The sequence below is a fragment of the Paroedura picta genome, chromosome 12 (genome assembly GCF_049243985.1).
Source record: "Paroedura picta isolate Pp20150507F chromosome 12, Ppicta_v3.0, whole genome shotgun sequence".
NCBI classification, from domain to species: Eukaryota; Metazoa; Chordata; class Lepidosauria; order Squamata; family Gekkonidae; genus Paroedura; species Paroedura picta.
In genome coordinates this window covers 33,632,063-33,651,248 of record NC_135380.1, presented here as the reverse complement: position 1 = coordinate 33,651,248, position 19,186 = coordinate 33,632,063, and the positions used below count along the sequence as shown (strand labels likewise).

At 42.0% G+C, this 19,186-nt stretch overlaps 1 protein-coding gene across 6 annotated transcripts in view; it reads right to left on the bottom strand.

Moving 5' to 3' along the window:
• Positions 1-19,186, bottom strand: part of RALGPS1 (Ral GEF with PH domain and SH3 binding motif 1) — a 240,587-nt gene that overhangs the window by 206,869 nt on the left and 14,532 nt on the right. For all 6 annotated transcript variants that reach the window (XM_077307095.1, XM_077307096.1, XM_077307097.1 and 3 more), the window contains exon 2: positions 8,488-8,573. The gene's annotated coding sequence lies outside the window, so the exon portion shown is untranslated. The remainder of the gene's footprint in view (positions 1-8,487; positions 8,574-19,186) is intronic.

Below are 19,186 nucleotides of genomic sequence, written 5' to 3'. Positions count from 1 at the left end.
CAGCTGCGCTGCGCGCGGCTGCCGGGGACTCCCTCGGGTAGGCGGCTGACACGGCGAGAGGCGCTTCGCGCCTCTCGCCGCGTCAAGCCAGGAGCAACTGCGAGCCGCGCGCTGGGGCTGGGAATCGGAGGGACCAATTGGCAGGCGCTTCGCGCCTGCCAATTGGTCCCTCCGATTGTCTGTCCTGAGGAAGGGTCCAACCCGGACCCTTCCTCATCACGGACAAAGCCCACCTCAACAGGGCTTAACCATTTATTTAGTCCGTGGCGCCCGTGGCGCCACGGGCGGTTTAAAGATAAAGATAATGCCATGTTGTCAACCTTTCCTGTTAATCAATCCAACTGTTCAAAGAGTGACGGCCTTTCAAGATACATCTGGCCCATGTTGCCTAAGCCTCTGTAACTATCAAAATCATAAGCTTAGAGTCAAAAATCAACTTCAGTACAATATCCTAACAAGAATTAGCACTAGCATAATAGATAATAACTGATACCACATCAAGTTTCTACACAAAACAGATTAGATTCCTAAAAACCTAAGGAAATTCTCATGCCTTTAACAGCAACAACAAAAAAAAAAGCTTCTAATAATACAGCATCTCACACTGCTGGCACTGAAATATAACATGTCAATCACTAAGTTGTATGTTGCAACTCAAGTCTACGGTCCTGAGATTGCACTCATGTTAGCCACAGCTGTTGCATTTGGAAAACCAACAGCATTTGTTCATAATCCATCTAGAGTCTAGTCACCGACTGATGTCAATGATTTATGAATGGCAACTCATTGGCTAGTACTTCAAATGACCATAAATAAAGATATCAAGAGAGGGACAATTTATCCTTTCCCAAGTACTGCAAGTATCTGCCCTACTGGATTTCCTTCTCACCTGACAGCCATCCTACTTTTATCTGCCCTTCTGTCTGAACCTTTCCTTCTCCGCAAACACTAACAGCCTCTAACAGGGAAACCTAAGGCCCACTTGGGTGGTCTTGGTCACAGGGCTACGCCCACTTGCATGCTTGCAAACCCTCAGGAATTTGTGGAATGACACCTCACTTTTCTCTGTATCCCCACTCCACACACTATTTCCTCTTTCCCTCCTCCTGGCAACCCCCATATCTTCTCCCCTTTCTCTGCCTCATTCTCCTTTACAGCTGTTCACCAACCTACCTTTCATCTGGCTTCCAACTTCAACTATATTGTCCACCTTCTCTGCAATGGGGACCAAATCAGTTCACAGCATTCTCCTCTCCTCCACTTTATCTGCACAACAACACTGTGAGGTAAATTAGGTTGAAGGTATGTGACTGGTCCATAATCATCCAGTGATCTTCCAAAACAAGATGGGGATCCAAACCTGGGTCTCCCAAATCTTTCTTTGAAGCACCAGCCACAACACAACTTTTCATAGGGTGATCGTTGTTGAACAGCAGCAAGCAGCTAGGCCTACTTAAGTCATGCAGGTTGGGTAGTATCAAGTAGCCCAAAGTTTGCTTCCAGGTCCCAGTCAGATGGGACCTAGGGACTCCCCAGAATCACAACTGAACTCCAGATAACTGAGATCTGTCCCCCAGGAGAAAATGACTGTTTTGGAAGGTGAACACTATAACTGGCTGGGGCTTCTCCCTTCTTCAAACCCTGTCTTCCTCAGACTCCATCACAAAATCTCCAGCTGGCCACCCTAGCCAGGCCTAGCCCTAATGAGTCCTTCCCTTAAGGCTAAAATAAGGATGGAAACTGCTTTTTACTGACAGAACCAAGAGGTATTTTGCACGGAGCCAAATAAAACAGTTTAAAAAACAACCAGTTGTTCTGCACTGAATACAGTCTGTTGAAAAACTAGCTTGCAATGCTTTCTGCATGGAACAATTCATAGCCCTGCCCCCTGTAATTTTGCCAACTCCACTTTGTTCTCTAATGCAATTACTAATCTGCATAACCAAAGGAGCTTCTCTGCATGGCTAATAGTGCGTCTCAGGCAGGCAGGATAGAAATGAATTGGTGAAAAGCCTCTTTCAGAAACAACACTTAAAAGACGCTTAAACCACGGAAGAGGCAGTTCACCATGCAGAGCAAAATCAGTTTTGCGGAGTAAATTCACTCTTCTGTGCAGAGATCAGAAAAACAACAATGTATTTGGTGAGTTTTCATCAGCTTATCCATCGTGCAGAAGAGGCCCAAGCCTGGAATCTGTGGTTGCCTAGAAACAACCATTGGGGGAATCCTCTGCTTAAAGCTATAGACACTTGTAGCATTTGTTTTTAAACCTTTTTTTTTTTGATGTCATATTTTTCTGCAAACCTGTCTTGCCCATTCACAGGTCCAGTCAGCAGATTTACATATTCAAAGATGTGGCCACCTTCACGATTAGCATACTGATGAATTTTATTACAACACTGTTTATTTTTATTTTAGAGAGGCGAGCCATATTTTTAATACTCTGTTTTGCAATGGATGTCTGTTTCTTAGACTGATTTTGCAAATTAGTCAGTAAAGCAGAATCACTGAAACAAACACCAAATATTCTCTTGCTTCTCAGTCTGCTTCATTACTGCATTTTCGGTATGCTAAGGCTCAAGCGATGCTTTCATGCAAAGAAAAGAAAATCCCTTATGTGATGTTGCACTGTGTCCAGTTTAAGCTCTGACTTTCAGTGATAAGCAAGCCAATAATGGAACAAGGAAGCAGCTCTGTAGCCCTAATGCATCCACCAGTCATAAAAGAACCAAAATAATTTTTCCCCAGCAGTCAGCAGATTATTTCCAAGGGAGACTTCGGCTCCAGACACCTCACACAAAATAAACAGAAATTTCCTTTAAAAACACCAAAACTAAAATACATATGCTTCAAAATGCCTTTTTATATGATGCCCTTTCAAACACCAGGTAATTAATTTAATATTTCTCAGGCAAAGGTGCTCAGGCAAAACATACAATAGTTGTGGCCTTCTCTGTAGTATTGTAACAGTGCTATCCCTACGCAGATTTACACCCTTCTAAACCCACTGAAATCAATGGACTTAGGAAGGTACTGTTAAGCATGGAAACTACTAGAGTTTCACAGTTATTTAAGAGAGCAGAGCTCAGTCAATCCAACATTCAAACCTTGAGCATATTTATTAGTATCACTTGATTTCACTGGAATTTTTAGGATCCCGGCCTGAATGCTCTTAACACAAAACAAAAGATCCCCACACAACTCTGGGCAAAATCATTTCACTGCAATTTGCACAGAAAATCTTGTTCAGTGTATTTTACCAATTCGGCTGCAACCTTATGACAGGAAGTCACATAACCGAGTCAAGCACCAGAAGGTACAGTGTAGAGTGGAATAAGCCAAGGATCAGAGCCTCTCCACCACTGAGCAACCTCAGTGGAGTAATGCTCTTTACCAAAGCGACCTTACCCGGCTATCCTACTGCCCTTTGGGGCTTGTTTGCAGAAAGAGGCAAAATACATGGAACCCTTGCTGCATACACAGCAGGCAGCCCTATCTAAGCTATCACCCAACCTACTTGAATATGGCTTTTTCTTTTGCCATCAAGTCACAGCTGGCTTACGGCAACCCTGCAAGCAAGAGATGTTCAGAAGCAGTTTGTCATTGCCTGCCTCTGTGTGCCAACCCTGGACTTGGCGATCTCCCATCCAAATGCTGACCATGGCTGATCTAGCTTCTAAAATCTCATGAGGTTAGGCTAGACTGGACTATCCAGGTCAGGGTAGCCTTCTTCTTTTCCAGAGCAGAGCCTTTTTCTTTTCCTTGACCGCCACTAAGATTTTATTCAAACTATTGCAAAACAAGTTCTCCATCACCCACAAAGAAAGAGAGAAGTCTGCTTTAAAAGCCGCATCTACTGTCCTTGGTTATAACCACAAATTACTGATCATTGCTGATGTCATTGATTTAGGAGCCAAGCTTGCTTCCCAGTTTTTGGAATGACCATACTTTCTGATTATGACTGCCTCAAAACCTAATCCTAATCTAGTTTCTTATAATTGTAATAAACATATAACAACATTATTGCACTATATTCACAAGCAGCGGATTCTCAAGGATTTGAAAGCGGGCATCTCGTCTTCTCCACTCCACTATTTCCTCTTTCTCTTCTCTGAAAAGCCCATCATCGCCTCTCCTCTTTCCTGCTTCCCAAGGCCATTGGTTGGCCTCTGTGAGCAACAGGATATTGGACACTGATTTGATCTTTCAGGCTCTTCTTACATTCTAGTGCTTTTTTCTCTCCTTACATACATTTATCTGCCCTCTGTCTTCAGCTTTCCATGCTTCCTTCCCCCTGTTGCCTCTACTCTAGAAGCTCAAGGCTAAGTTGCATGACTACTCTCCACCAGGCCCACTGTATGGTGGGGAATCCACAAGGACTTGCAGAAGGCACCTCACTTTCTCCTGTATCACTCTCACTCAACACTATTTCTTTCCCTCTTCTATCACCCCCCATATCCTCACCTCCTCCATGCTTCCTTCTCACCTTTCTGCCCACCAACTAGCCTAGATTTTATTTGTCTCCTGTCTTCAGCTGCATTTATTATTCATTTATACCTATTTTTCTCCACAATGGGGACCCAAAGTCGCTTACAACAACTCTGTGAGATAGATTAGGCAGAGAATGTGTGACTGGTCCAAGGTTGCCCAGCAAGGTTTTATGGCACAGTGGGGATTCAAACCTGGGACTCCTAAAACATAGCCTGAAAGCAAAGTGGCTTGTGTGTGGTGCCTGCTGTTGAACAGCAGCAAGCAGCCAGTCCTGCATGAGTAATGTAAATCCCATGGTAGAAAGTTGCCTGGTGGTTTCTGTTGGTCCTGGCATTGAGAACCCCTCTCTCAAAGACCTAGACAGCCCTAGAAATGACCCTGCTCCCTTCTCCCTGCATGTTCCCAAGAATCAAGAAAGTGAGGTTGTGTTCCATTCTCACTGTTCCCTGCCTTTTTTGTGCCATATACTATCTTATAGTATAGGAGCAGAGACAGAATAAGGGATAGGTACACCATGGATTACAGGTTCCTTATCCTTCCTTGACTTGAAGGGCCCTGACCCTGCTTCCTGATCCAAAAGTGGAAATACCATTTCAAGAGGATGCCTGCCTTCTCAGATCGGGCAGTGTCTTGGCTTGAAACCTATAACATCAACACAGAAAGACGAACCTGAACAGAGTTTCATAAACTTCATGCCACTGCAGAGAAGGCCCTGTCCCGTACAGCCACTCACCACTACCTCAGACCGCAACGGCACAGAAAGTGGATCTAGTAAGGAAACTCTTAGCAGGTTCATAAAAGAAAAAGTACCGTTATATTATCCAGGCCACAGACTACTTAAGGCTTTAAAGATGAAAATCAACACTTTAAATTGGGCCGGGAGAAAACAGGAGCCAGTGAATTTGTTGTAAAATTGGGAGTTATATGCTTCAGGCACTCTCCCCCAAACAAAATTCTAGCAGCTGCACTCTGAACCATTTCTAAATATTTTTCAAAGGCAGCCTCTTGCAGGCATTACACCAGTTTTACTATGTTATGTTACTTCACGTATTGACTATATAAAACGAAGAAATTCAGGTTTTATAAGTGACTGCTGCTGTGTAACTTTTGTACTGACTGCACCATTTGATATTCTCCTCTAGTTTGTGAAGAAGTACAAAGCACACATAATCTAGAGTTCACTAAAAAATACCTGTCCTTCCCCCCCCCCCATGCCACCTGAGCTTCCGGATACAGAGAAATAAAGGAAAGTGAATTGTCCATTCAACATGTAAGCTCACAAGGCTATTTTGGACAAATAGAGAGCCTAAAGCAGCAAAACATCTATGTACCTAAGTTACCTGGTTCCTAGACCCATTTTCTCAGTCACAGTTAAATCATAATTAACACATACACACTTAAAATAAACAGCAGGAGAAATACTTCAGGTGAAGAAGAAGAAGAAGAGTTGGTTCTTATATGTGGCTTTTCTCTACCCGAAGGAGGCTCAAAGCGGCTTACAGTCGCCTTCCCTTTCCTCTCCCCATAAGCAACCTCTCCCTGCTCCCACTCCGATCAGCCATGTAGATTCAGGAACACACTGAATTAAGAAAGTTGTTCCACTTGCATGTGCTACAGCTATACCATTCTATCATATTTAGAGCAGTTGCTAGCCTGCAAAATATTTACAGAGAAATTACTCAAAAAAGGAGGCACAGAAGCAGAGAATTTTATTACAGAGCATCACTTCTTATTGGAGTGCAAATTATAAAATCATATTCGCACATGTGCATTAATCCCAATGCTTATAGAATGCCCCCACAGCCTGAGAAAACTTCGCCTGTGCGCTTTGGCACAGGTCAGTCGCCTCGGCTTTGAAACCCAAAGTGTAGGAGGCCATGGCACGGAGAGGAGGGGTGATGATGGCACACCAGCCGGTGGCCGCACACAAGCACAGAGTTCTGCACCTGCATGTTGCCGCCAGCTGGCACACCGCTGTCTCCCCTCCTCTTCGTGTAGCGGTGCTGGTCGCCTCGGGCTTTGGTGTGTGCCAAGGCGGCTGAACCGTGCCGAAGCGCACAACCCTAAATTCAAACAGTCTTCTAACTCAGGGGTAGTCAACCTGTGGTCCTCCAGATGTTCATGGACTACAATTCCCATGAGCCCCTGCCAGTGTTTGCTGGCAGGGGCTCATGGGAATTGTAGTCCATGAGTATCTGGAGGACCACCGGTTGACTCCCCCTGTTCTAACTGACAAAGTAGCAAGATTTACTTGGCTAGCTTCTAGAATTAGGAAGCACTGGATCACTAATGTATAACCATTATAATAATGTATATATAATGTATATCGATAGGTTTGGAGAACTATTTATGCTTTTTAGGCTAGTAGTTTTTATGGTGTGTTTCTTAATCTCATATTTAGTTTATATATTTTAATTGCCTTACTGATATTATGTCTCCTTTTACTTTTGTATTTTATTGGTCTATGACCGTGAAAGTAAATTGATAGATATTACAGAACAGCTGATTAGAGCTTGGTTCTGCCATTCAGCCTGTTCATCAACCCTTTGAGAATCCCACTTAAAAAAGAAAAGAAAAGATGATGAACAAAATATATAGCCTTCAGATGCTCTTCAACATATGGGAAAATATTTCTGATTTCAACACCCCATAAAAAACAGGTTGCTGAATCCATTGTACGCTTTGTTGTACTTATTTCCTACTATAAATGGAGCAGTAGACACAGAAAGAGAAAAACTAGTAAATATTTACAAATCATTCAAAATAATTAATCTACATTGAAACTAGAGAATCCTGACATCAACTGCTTTGCTTCAGACATTTGTAAGGTCAAAATGCAGGCAGCTAAAGCCATATCTTGTTCAACATTGCCATCTAGTGGTTATCCAACAAAAATTCTAGAGCTCTGGAAAATGATTGTTACATTCCAAACTCTTAAACAATGTCCCTTCATCTAGTTAATTGCCAAACTGCCACCATGATCCCTCCAGTCTCCCCTTTCTCAGCATGCAAAGACTGAAGATGAAAGTCTGACTCCTACTGGTTGTGACAACATAATGGAAGGGACCTTCACTAATACGCCTGTACATCTGTTACAGAGGCAGTCCACCCCTGCACAGTACACATTCCATTAGCACAAAGGACTCATATAAGACCTATTTATTAAAGGAGCATAATGAAGGACCACTTCCACAATGGGTGAAAAGGAATGCAAGTGGAAATCCAAGTGGATTTACCAAGATGCATGGGATCTAAGCAATATTGTTCACTGTAGAATACGGTTACCAGCGTCCTTACCCAAACACCTTGGAGGGCCAATATTCAGCCAGTGCTGAGGCAGCTGCATAGGTTACCAGTGATATTCCGGATCAAGTTCAAGGTTCTGGTATTGACCTTCAAGGCCCTCCACGGTCTGGCCTATCTCCTTAGACTGGTGGTTCCCGGTACACATGAAATGTTTCTGGCTTCGACCAGTGCCAAGGCCCAGATGAGCTGACAGCCTATACAGAGTTGTCTCAATTTTGCAGGGCCTGTAAAATGGAGTTCTTCCACCAGGCATTTGGTCAGGGCTAGGGCTAGAAGATCTCTGGTTCCCGCCATTTTCTTTGACACAACTGTAGACCATCTGTGACATTGTGCATCTACTGAGATACGGAGTCTGATAGGGGATGGGGGGGAGAGATAGTTGCTTTCCATCTTGGGATTGAATGTTTTTATGTTATTTTTATTCTGAATTGCAAGGTGCTGCGAGCCAGCCTTCACCAAGAGAGGTGACTGATAAATCTGATCAATAAATATAGGGATTTATTCTGTTATACATTAATTTTGTCTTGCAGCAGCATATCAAGCACTGACAGCTTCAGCTCAATAGCATTATCTAATTTTGCTATTATGGTGTCATTCCTCTGTAGATTTCTCTGTATTCTCCATTCCCTTCCCCCATGATAAAATGTAAGCACTTACCCATAAAGTGTAAGGAGTTACCCATTCACTTACCCATAATGTATTTTCTTTTCCAGTTTTAACTCTGGATGGTTAAATACGAGTGAGGCATGGCAACACATCTCTCAGAACAGAAGTTTCTGAAAAAGGCAAATCAAAACAGAAAGTCTTTTTTCCATTTGCATATACACTGCATTAAAAAAAAAATACAAATCAGGGAACAAGAAACCAGCCACAGAAATCGGACAGAGAGAACAGATACATAAAGGCAATTCAATTATAAGCTACTTGAAAAAAAACCTCAATATTTAAGAGAACTATTTTCCCCAAACTCTTTTGAAAAAGAATTCTCAGGGCTTGGAGCTACCATTTAAAAGGGGTCTTACTCTGGCAACATTCCATTTATTTTCAAGAAAGCTGGTACCACTACAGATGCTTTTAAAAATTTCTAAGCCACAGGAAAAATCCTTTTTCAGTCCATTCCTCCACCACCACCTCAAAAAAATAATAAATTGAGATTTTTGGGACAAATGGAACCCACACAATGATTGCTTATAAACCAAACCTACGCTTATTTTACTGCTTTAGAAATATAAAACATTTCAGCTATACTGTTATTAGCATATACAAATGGAATAGTTATGAAATTTAAATTTGCTTGGTTTCTATAAGCAAAACAATGTCTGTATCCAAATACTAGAGAAAGTGCCACAAAATTAACCCTATGCTATTTTAACAGTTTAATATAAGAGCAGAGAGATTTTTAAAATAAAAAACACACATTTTGTAGTTTAAAAAAGCAAGTATTATATGGACAGAAAATTGCATACAGCAGCATATTAAGATATTAAGTTAAATTTATAGTGTATTATTGCCACACGCATTATAGCATTTTAACAAGGCAAAATTTGACATATTTAAATAGCTAACATGCCCATGAAAATATGTTATCTCTCACTGCACACAAAGCATTTATCATTGTCTGTCCACAGTCCTCCACAATAAACCTTCACAACATAAATCTGGAGTGTGTAAAAAAACCTGTCTTAAAAACGATTTCACTCATTCCAAATGAGGAGGTAATTTAGAGTTATTCCAATGCTACTTCTAATATTTTTGTTCAAAAAAAAATGGAACAGAGTCCTCAGAACAAAAACAGTGTCCCCCACAGCAATTATTCCTGGATTTCTGTGTGAGGATTCACAGTATCCCAAGCAAGGTTGGTTGCTGGATCTTAAATGGCAAATGAATTCACATTCCTATGCAATTCTGTCAAGCACCATGTACACTGATGGCACTACACAACTATACCATGCACAATTCCACAGAACCGTAACACTGCAAGTGATGCTGAGGAGGTTACAGCACATCATGCTGAGTGCTAATTCCTTTTTGGTGTCCTAGCCTGGGATATCAGTTTGGTGTCCATTTCATCTCTGTACAGTCTTACAGTGGGAGACTGTTTTGTATAGACTCTGTTTCACACTCATTTTAAATTTTACCTGAAATGAAGGCCACTTCAGACACCTAACTCTCAAATGCATTATGTTGAAAGTGCATTGAGTATACTTCAATCAATTCATTGTGTACCTTCATAAGCTAAGGCTATGACCCTAAACTTCAACAAAATGCCTCTGAAAGGAAGTATTTTGTCTTGCTTTGCAATCTTCCTTACAAGGACAAAATCAGAGCAAAACTCAGCTCTTTGCTACAGTTATTAAAGTTACGTAATTTTGTTGCATTTAGTCGTCTCACCATAAAACAACTTCTCCATATCTAAGTGACTTCAAGGCACAAAAGGAGGTGGTTTGTCCTCACCTCTACAGCAGCAGCAGTTCTCAACCTGGGGGTTATGACCCCCAGGGGGTTCGAGCGACCCTTTCAGGGGGGTCACCGAGGTGCCCCAAAGGGGAAGGTTGAGAACCATAGTGGCGGCAACAACTCAAAGGGGGTCATAAGGTTGCCTGGTGATCATGGAAGGCCAAGGCGGCCAGCAGCACGGCCTTCCATGATCACCAGGCAACCCTATGACCCCCTTTGGGTCGTCACCAGGATCACTGAGAACTTCTGCTCTACAGGCTCTTCCTTACATGACCCCCATCCAAGTGCCAACCCTGCTTAGCATCCCAGAACTGATGAGATATACTATGTTGCCTTCCTTACCAAAACAACTTCTAAATCATTGTTAATAGTAAAACGCACAAACATTTACTATTTAATTTCATAAAAATAGACAGTACTATCCTAAACTGAGCTGCATTCCTCTAAGCCCAGTGAGTTCAATTGACTCAGAAGAGTTTAACACAGTTTAGGGTAGACCACATATGGCCATATCACCCAAATAAAAGTGTATTAAAAATTAATTAACTCTCCCTCATTCGAGAAAGCCTTCCAGAGCCGTCAAAGAACCCCAAGGTTTCACAAAACCCTGGTTAAGAAAGCCTGATTTAGAGGCAAACATAGATTCCTGCTCCATCAAAATGAAGCTTTGAGGAACGTGAGGATTATCTCCTCCTACTTTACATTATCTCCTCCTACTTTACATCGAGCATTACATACTGAGAATCCCAAACCTGTTCGATTTTTAGGAAACCTTTAAATATAATTTAAAACACGCTCCTTACATTAAAGGCAATTTATCCAGTGTTCCTTTTAACCACACACAGATGTAAGGCTATGACTTTTCCCAAACATACCAGTGAAAAATAAACTTAGATATTTATTAATCAGAATAAACTTTTCCCCAGCTGGGGAAACTCTGCCCAGAAAATTATTTTCTAAAATGACCAGTATTTTAAAATCCCATGGCTGGTTCACTAGAAACCCTGTACTTTGCTTCAAAATATGCCTACTTTGGTCAAAAATGCTCCTTCACCCAAGATAAAACAGACTGTAAGTGCTTTTCTCAACCTGCACCTAAGGGAGAAAATCACACATGAAAACTGCTTGGATTGGCTTACCAGATCACAAATTGAAATGCTACAGCGAGGCTTACAATGTTAAAGGTTGAGGACCCATGGGGAAAGGAACAAATAACCAAGAGACTTTTTCCTTGCCATATAATGTAATAGCTGACCTCTGGGACTAGATAAGCAGCTCCTTGCTCACCTTAGCTCTTAACCTCTACAGTCCAGAGTGCTATAGCCCAAACCTGTACGAAAAGGACAACATCTGTAGATTTCCCCATGATATTTGGGAAACTAAGGTCAGAGGAATACATACCTGACTTCCTGCCTAAATATTATGAAAAAGAAGAGTTGGGTTTCATACTCTGCTTTTCACTACTTGAGAGTCTCAAAGCAGCTTACTGTCGCCTTCCCTTCCTCTCCCCACAACAGACACCCTGTGAGGCAGGTGAGGCTGAGAGACTGTGACTGGCCCAAGGTCACATATCTGGGTGCTTGTGGACGAGTAGGGAATCAAACACCATCCTCCAGATTAAAAGCTGCTGCCCCAACTTGTTTCTTCAAGGAAATGTCCCCCTAAACCTATACTTCTCCTTCAAGACACGATGACATCTTGTGAGCTTGAGCAGTTTGTTTTAAAATACTCAGTGTTACAAAAGCAATCTTGGCTATAGCTTTCAGCCTCACTGAGCCTGCAGTCTCCTGGAATGTTCTGACAGGAGGGACGTTGCCACCAAACAATGCTTGTCATGGAAGTACTTCAGCCTTTTGGCTTCACTAGGAATGGGAGAATCTATTAATTAAATATATTCAAGCTTTCCCCTCTCCCTCCGCACCATCTATTAAAAAAAAAAAACACAATTTCAACTAAATGAAATGCACAGGAGGAAAATGGTATATTTCAGTTGTTGATGGGAGCCAAGAAAAATTTCATTTAACGCTGTAACTCCCAAAAAGGTACTAATAAATATCCAAACAAAATATGTGACCTTGGTTACCAAGTCTGTGCCCAATTGGGGACTCAGTCCAAGTCTGTGCCCAATTGGGGACTCGGATGGAAAGTCCCAGCTATAGCCAGTACTTGTGACTCAGGTACATAAGCATGAGTGGATGTATTCTAGAATTGGTACACACTGGAGGTATGGGCTTCCTTGACTGTGACTGAGGCAGTTCGCTTCTTTCCTTGGCATTTCAAATCCTTGTCTTTACTTTCACTGCTTGTACTTTCACTCTCTATTGGTGGTGGAACTGATGTTGTGACAGGAAAGTCCACTCCTGAAGTGCGCTGAAGAGGCATTATTCAAAGTGTGCAGAACTAGCGAACTCAAAGAAAGTACATCTCCGTTTCTGAACAAATCAATCCTCCAGTCTGTGGTTCATCCAACCACACCACTGACTCAGTTTCTACAGGAGTTAAGTGCCACCTGACATCGACCTTGAATTCAAGATAGACTTAAGGAAGAATGCATTTATACAAGGAACTTTTTCGCAGTATTTCAAGGCAATCGCAAAATAACAAGTTAATTAACAGAACTGAGGGCCATTTCGCACGGCTTCAAAGTAGCAGAATGGTTGCTATTTGGAAACGCTACTAATTTGCCATAACCCACGACGTCGTAGACAATCTGCAACAATCCTGAAACCAATCAGCAAAAAGTGCTTCGTTGTGGCGCTTTCAGGGGAATCCAGAAAAGTGGATTCACCCTCCGGATAGCGATACACTCCTGCAACCAATCTGCAACAGTAGCGCTAAAGACCTGTGCGTTACCATTGTTGCTGGTTCTTCAAAGTCCCTCCCCCTGGCTCTCTCCTCCAAACTTCCGGCGAAGCGATCGCCATTTTTTTTTCTCCGAGCGAGCGGGGATAAACGCACCGGCGAGCCTCTTTCTGTTTAGAGGCTTCCCTGGCTTCAGTCCTTCACCTTTAGTCACTAAGCACAAACCACTGAAAAGCCCGTTTGCTGAAATAAAGTCCCTTTATTTTTTACAAATAAATTCAGCCGAAAATGGGGCCCGTGAGAGGGGGGGGGGATTTTTTTTTTTATCACTCGAGGCAGCGTGCAAACGATCATACAAACGATCATACAATCAAACGACAGCTCACATTAGGCAGCTGGATGGGTCTCTCCGTAGCAACGAATCTACCTAGATTCGTTGCTATGGGTCGTTTTTTTTTTTAAAAAACCTTTCTTAAAGGGAAAGGGGCTGTTTGGGAGCATGCTAACGGCTGCCCATTGGCTGCTTGACGGCCAGGGGCGGGACGAGCTTGGCAATAGCGCTTCCTTTCTAGCGATTTCTGCCGAGACCGGAAGCCTGTGGGAAACGCTAAAAAACGCAACTGATTCCACTACAAAGGCAGGTATGCATAACGACGAATTCCACTATTTTAAATGGCGATTTTTCATTCCGCAAACAATTTGCAACAAAGATCCCTGTGCGAAAAGGCCCTGAGTAATCGGCAGACTGGTGTTCCATATCCAACAAAAAGTTACTGCAAAACTGGCCTTTATCCTCTGAGCTTAAGAAACATTAAGCCTATAGAAACTTGAAAATTTCTGCTAACATGTAGGTTTCAGTCTAAAACAGGTTATACTAGGTAAAAAGTTCTATTAAGCACTTCAGTGTCAATCAAGAGGTATCTATAAACAGTAACTACATGTTCTTGTCACTAGCAGTTACCACTGTTGCCATAGAAGCTCCAAGTAGTAACTAAAAATAAACAGTAGGACACAAAATCTATACATACTGCTTTAAAGAAAGAAGGTAGCAAGAAAAGTTGGCTTTACACCCAAGAGAAGTAGACAGAAATAAAGGGAAAAATAAACATCAGCTGTATCTTTGAATTCTGAAACAGAAGCCAAGGTAAGTCACCTCAAAAACCTTGATTGGAAGTAAACACTGATAATAAGGCCTGTTAAAGGAAAACAAAACAAAGAAAAAGTACCTACTGATCAGTTAGAGAAGACACTAATAAAAACAGGGTAAGAACAGGGAGGGATGACTGGTGTCACTCTGAATGACCTTTAAGAAAAACTGCAAAAGGCACTAAGAAAAGCTATGCATGATGAAGTGAGTAGTTCAGCTAGAAATTAAGATTTTTTTTTTAGTTCAACTGAGGATATATGAATGGATATGAGTATGGAGAAGGGGACATGAAACATTTTAAGAATTCTTTTCTCTTATAATTTTTGTCCTGTTATTAACATATCTTCTAAGCAGCAACATTAACAATCCAGACAAGTGTTTATCATCATGAAAACAGAAATTGCGGAATAGTAAAATCTCTCAGATAGCTACCTAGCACTTCTCAAAAACTTTAATGTGGGTTATTCATATATATGGTATAAAACAGATAAACATCCATGCTACCTGAATATTACTTTTTAAAATCCCACCATTTCAAAAATAGATTGAAAAGTCCAGTTGGATGTCAGGACCACTGTCTGAGGATCACAAATGGACATTCTCACTTGACCAATCAAGTACCTACACTTTTTTTGGATTTTAAGACTGTGCATTTTACAATAAAAACTAAAGTAAGAAAACATACAAAATTAAGCTTCACTTTTGCTTTATTTGTGGTGTTTAGCAAACATTAGATCTGTCAGGAAGTTGCTTTGGCCATATCGAACTCCACATCTGTTCTTGATTACTTTTCTCATAATGGCATCAACTACGATGTTAAAAATTAGGGGAGGCCACATCTCCTTGGCATGCTCCAGTGTGTATGAGCTCTGATAGCTCAGTTCAAATTCACACTTGACTTGTTGAACCATCATATGCTGTTTGGAGGAGTGTGATTATTTTTTATGGGGGGCAATTTTCAGTTTCTAATACCTTCCATAGAGAAGGCCAGTGGACAGTCAAAAGCAGATTTGAAGTCAATAAAGACGATGACAGTTCTCTTTCCGCACCTAATTCTTTCCTCTGCTAGTTGACAGATGGTGAAGGTTTGATCAATACAGCCCCAATGTGGCCTAAATCCTGCTTGCTCTTCTCTACTAGGCTGTTCACGATGTTCCCATAGCCTCAACTGTATGGTTTTCATGAACACTTTGCTAATAACTGACAAGAGGCTGATGCCACGGTAATTCTTACATTCGCGGTTGTCACCTTTCTTCAGGATTGGCACTATGATGGTTTTCTTCCACGATGATGACCATCAAAGTGTTTTACAATAACAGAGATAGAAAAGAAAATAGAAGTAAATAAGATGAAATAGGGAAGAAAAGCTTCCAAGTACAGAGCGGGTCAGAAAATAAAAGAAAGACTCAGCAAGAAGGTGCTAGAGGTCACTGCTGATAAAACTAGCTCTTTCCCAGGCCGTTGCCGCATGACTAAGAACTTTGCAGCAACACCCATAAAGCTACGCAGAATTGCCTTACTTTCACACTAAAATCTCCTGATTCAGGTGCAGCCCTGACCACACTCCCTGTTTGCTGGGCATTTTGCGAATCCTAAAAAGATGGGAGTTTCTCCCCTCCCCTGGGAGGGAATTTGCAGTAACCTGAAATGGAACTCAAAAGAAGAAGAAGAGTTGGTTCTTATATGCCACTTTCTACTACCCAAAGCAGTCTCAAAGAAGCTTACAGTCGCCTTCCCTTTCCTCTCCCCACAACAGACACCCTGTGGGGTAGAGTGAGGCTGAGAGAGCCCTGACATCACTGCTCGGTCAGAACAGTTTTATCAGTGTCATGGCAAGCCCAAGGTCACCCAGGTGGCTGCATGTGGGGGAGTGCAGAATCGAACCTGGTGTGCCAGATTAGAAGTCCGCACTCCTAACCACTACACCAAACTGGCTCTCACTTGCATTGGCTTCCTCCACTTTTCCCTACCTTAAAATGATGAATTTGCAGTAACCTGAAATGGAACTCAAAAGTTGCATTGGCTTCTTCCACTGTTCCCCACCTCAAAATGATGACATTTGAGATCATCTGACCAACACTCTCTGCCCACCCTCCTCCACTCCCTGCTATATTTAAAAAAAAAAACAATATGAACGGGATTACGTTACATCATAGTTCCAAAGTAGCACGAGCCAGACACACACGTACTTACTCCCGGTCTTCCCCTCCAGCAAAACTGAACATTCTTTATCAATTTCATGAACGGAAATCCAGCTGTTGTCAGTTTCAGGCAGGAAGGCTACACACATTGTTAATTTCATCCAGCCTCCTCCTATGACTTTCCCCAAGTACCAAAAAAAAATTCTCTTTGTTTTACAACATTGGATCCACCTAAAGGTTTAAAAAATAAATAAATAACATGCACTAAATGGGGGGAAAGGGGGAAGGAAACTGACAACACAGGATGCTTGCCTGAAGATGCATGCTTAAAACAAAGGTGTGAGGAGGCACCATTTTCCCCAGGCATTCTTTTAATTTGCATTGCTCCCAAGAAGGCTTGGGGGGGGGGGGTGAATGAGCCACACAGTGTATCGAGAAGGGAAGCGCTTGGGCACTTTTCCCACAGGAGGGAGAGGACGAGAGGGGGAGGGAAGTTGACAATGAGAGCAAACAAAAAAGAACAAGGAGGGGGCGGGACCAGCCACCCATTCCTCCGAAGATAGCACAGGAGGCGGGACCGGCCGCCAGCGCCTCCAAAGTAAATGTGAAGGGCATGAAGTGAAATGCATCTTCAGCATTGCCATTCAGAGATGACATGTGCAGAGAGCCAGGCACAAATTCAATGTCTACTTCCAGAGACCAATACGAAGGAAACCCAGACAAAACAGACAACTGTGAGGAAAAAAACACTTTCTCTCCTGCCAGCCCCCTATGCTTCCTGCCTGTTCCACTGGAGCTCTAGAAACCTGTAGTAGTAAAAATTGTCACAACCATTCCACAATTCCTAGGATAGGCACCTCAGCCTTCAGGTTAGGTTCAAGCACTGTGCATCTAGGGAGATAACAGTGCCTTAGATTCCCTGGGACTCAACTTCTCCTTTGTGGTCAAGCGCTGCGGGTTCCCAGGGCCTGCTTGCTGAGTTACACTGCTGAGGAGTTAAAAGCAAATACATTTCTCTCACTAGTCACCCTGAGATAAAAACAGCACGACCTGAGAAAAGGGAAGTAGAAAAAGAACAGTAGACAAGGCAGAATGCTGAGCTAAATGCTTGCGGGAAGGGGCAGTATACAAATCTTCTAACAAATAAATAAACACAATGTCCCAGGAGAGCTGCAAGCCTCATCAAGTTAAGAAAAGAACTACTAGAAGGATAAGAGTGCATCTCACCAGCGATTACAGAAAGCTGCAATCTGTCCCTGCCTCCTAAGGCCATGGAGTCACCTCATGAGTCAAGGGTGCCCTTTTGGGAAGAAGACAATCTGATCATTTTTCTGCCACAAGATGATAAAAGAAGGGCCAATGTCAAAAATTAGTGTTGTATATTTTTAGCAAAAATATACAGCCCTGAAGACAGGTATATAAGTACCCTCAGTCTGGACCTTCACATTAGGCTATATCAAAGAAGAATTTTATATCCCAGTTTTTATATCCCAGTTCTCACTACCTGAAGTAGTCTCATGATCCCTTCCTCTTCCCACAACATACATCCCCATGAGGTAGGTGGGAGTTAGAGAGCTCTGAGAAAGCTACTTTAAGAACAGCTCTAACAGGACTGTGACTAGCTGTATGTGGAGGAGTGGAGAATCAAACCTGGTCCTCCAGATAAGAGGCTGCTCCTGCTTTTAACCATTATTCCATTCTGGCTCAGTCAATATCCTAATATGGCTGTTGATTAATATTTATACAGTATTTATAAAATATTTTTATTTTTATTTATTTATTTAGATTTATATTTCACTATTAACTGTAAAAAGCTGGAAAAAAATCCTAGGTGCCAGCTATAGGTTGTTCAAACAACTAATTATCTTGTAAGTTTATGATCTACAAGAAGAAAAATTACAAAGGCAAGGTCTAAAACGTTATTTTTCTTGTTATGTGGGTAAAAAGAAAAAAATATACCATTTGTATGTTACTTCTGTAGCAACAGTACCAAACAGGTTTGAAAAAATACTAAACTCATAAAACAATACATCAAAAACATTAAACTATTTATTTTATTTATAAGTTCGATATATAGACCACACATCCCAGAGTGGGTTCATGGTGGCGAACAACAATTTGTGCAACCAGGGACAAGTCAGTTCTGAACTAGAAGTATATAAATTTGCCTGACAGCTTAAACTCCATTATTAAAAAGCTGGTATTACAAAAAGCTCTTTGCCTGGAAGAGGAGGAGGAGGAAGAGGAAGAAGGAGGAGTTCTTTCTTATATGCTGCTTTTCTCTACCAGAAGGAGTCTCAAAGCGACATACATTCACATTCCCTTTCCTCTCCTCACAACAGACATCCTGTGAGGGAGGTGAGGCTGAGAGAGTCCTGATATTACTGAAGAAGAAGAGTTGGGTTCTTATATGCCGCTTTTCTCTACCAGAAGGAGGCTCAAAGCGGCTTACAGTCACCTTCCCTTTCCTCTCCCTGCAACAGACACCCTGTGAGGTGGGTGAGGCTGAGAGAGGCCTGATATTACTGCCCGGTCAGAGCAGCTTTATCAGTGCTGTGGTTAGCCCAAGGTCACCTAGCTGGTTGCATGTGGGGGAACACGGAATCAAACCCGGCTCGCCAGGTTAGAAGTCCGCACTCCTAACCACTACACCAAGCTGGCTCTCTAAGGCAAGTGAAGGAAATAAAACAGCCTCAAATGAGAGATAATTTTGTAGTGAAGGCCAGCTACTGAAAAGGCTCGGCTCTTGACAGGCGCCAATTTTATTCTATTGTTCATTGTTATATTATTGTTACTCAGTACTGGTTCTTACTGTTATTGTTACTGTTATGTTAGGATTATT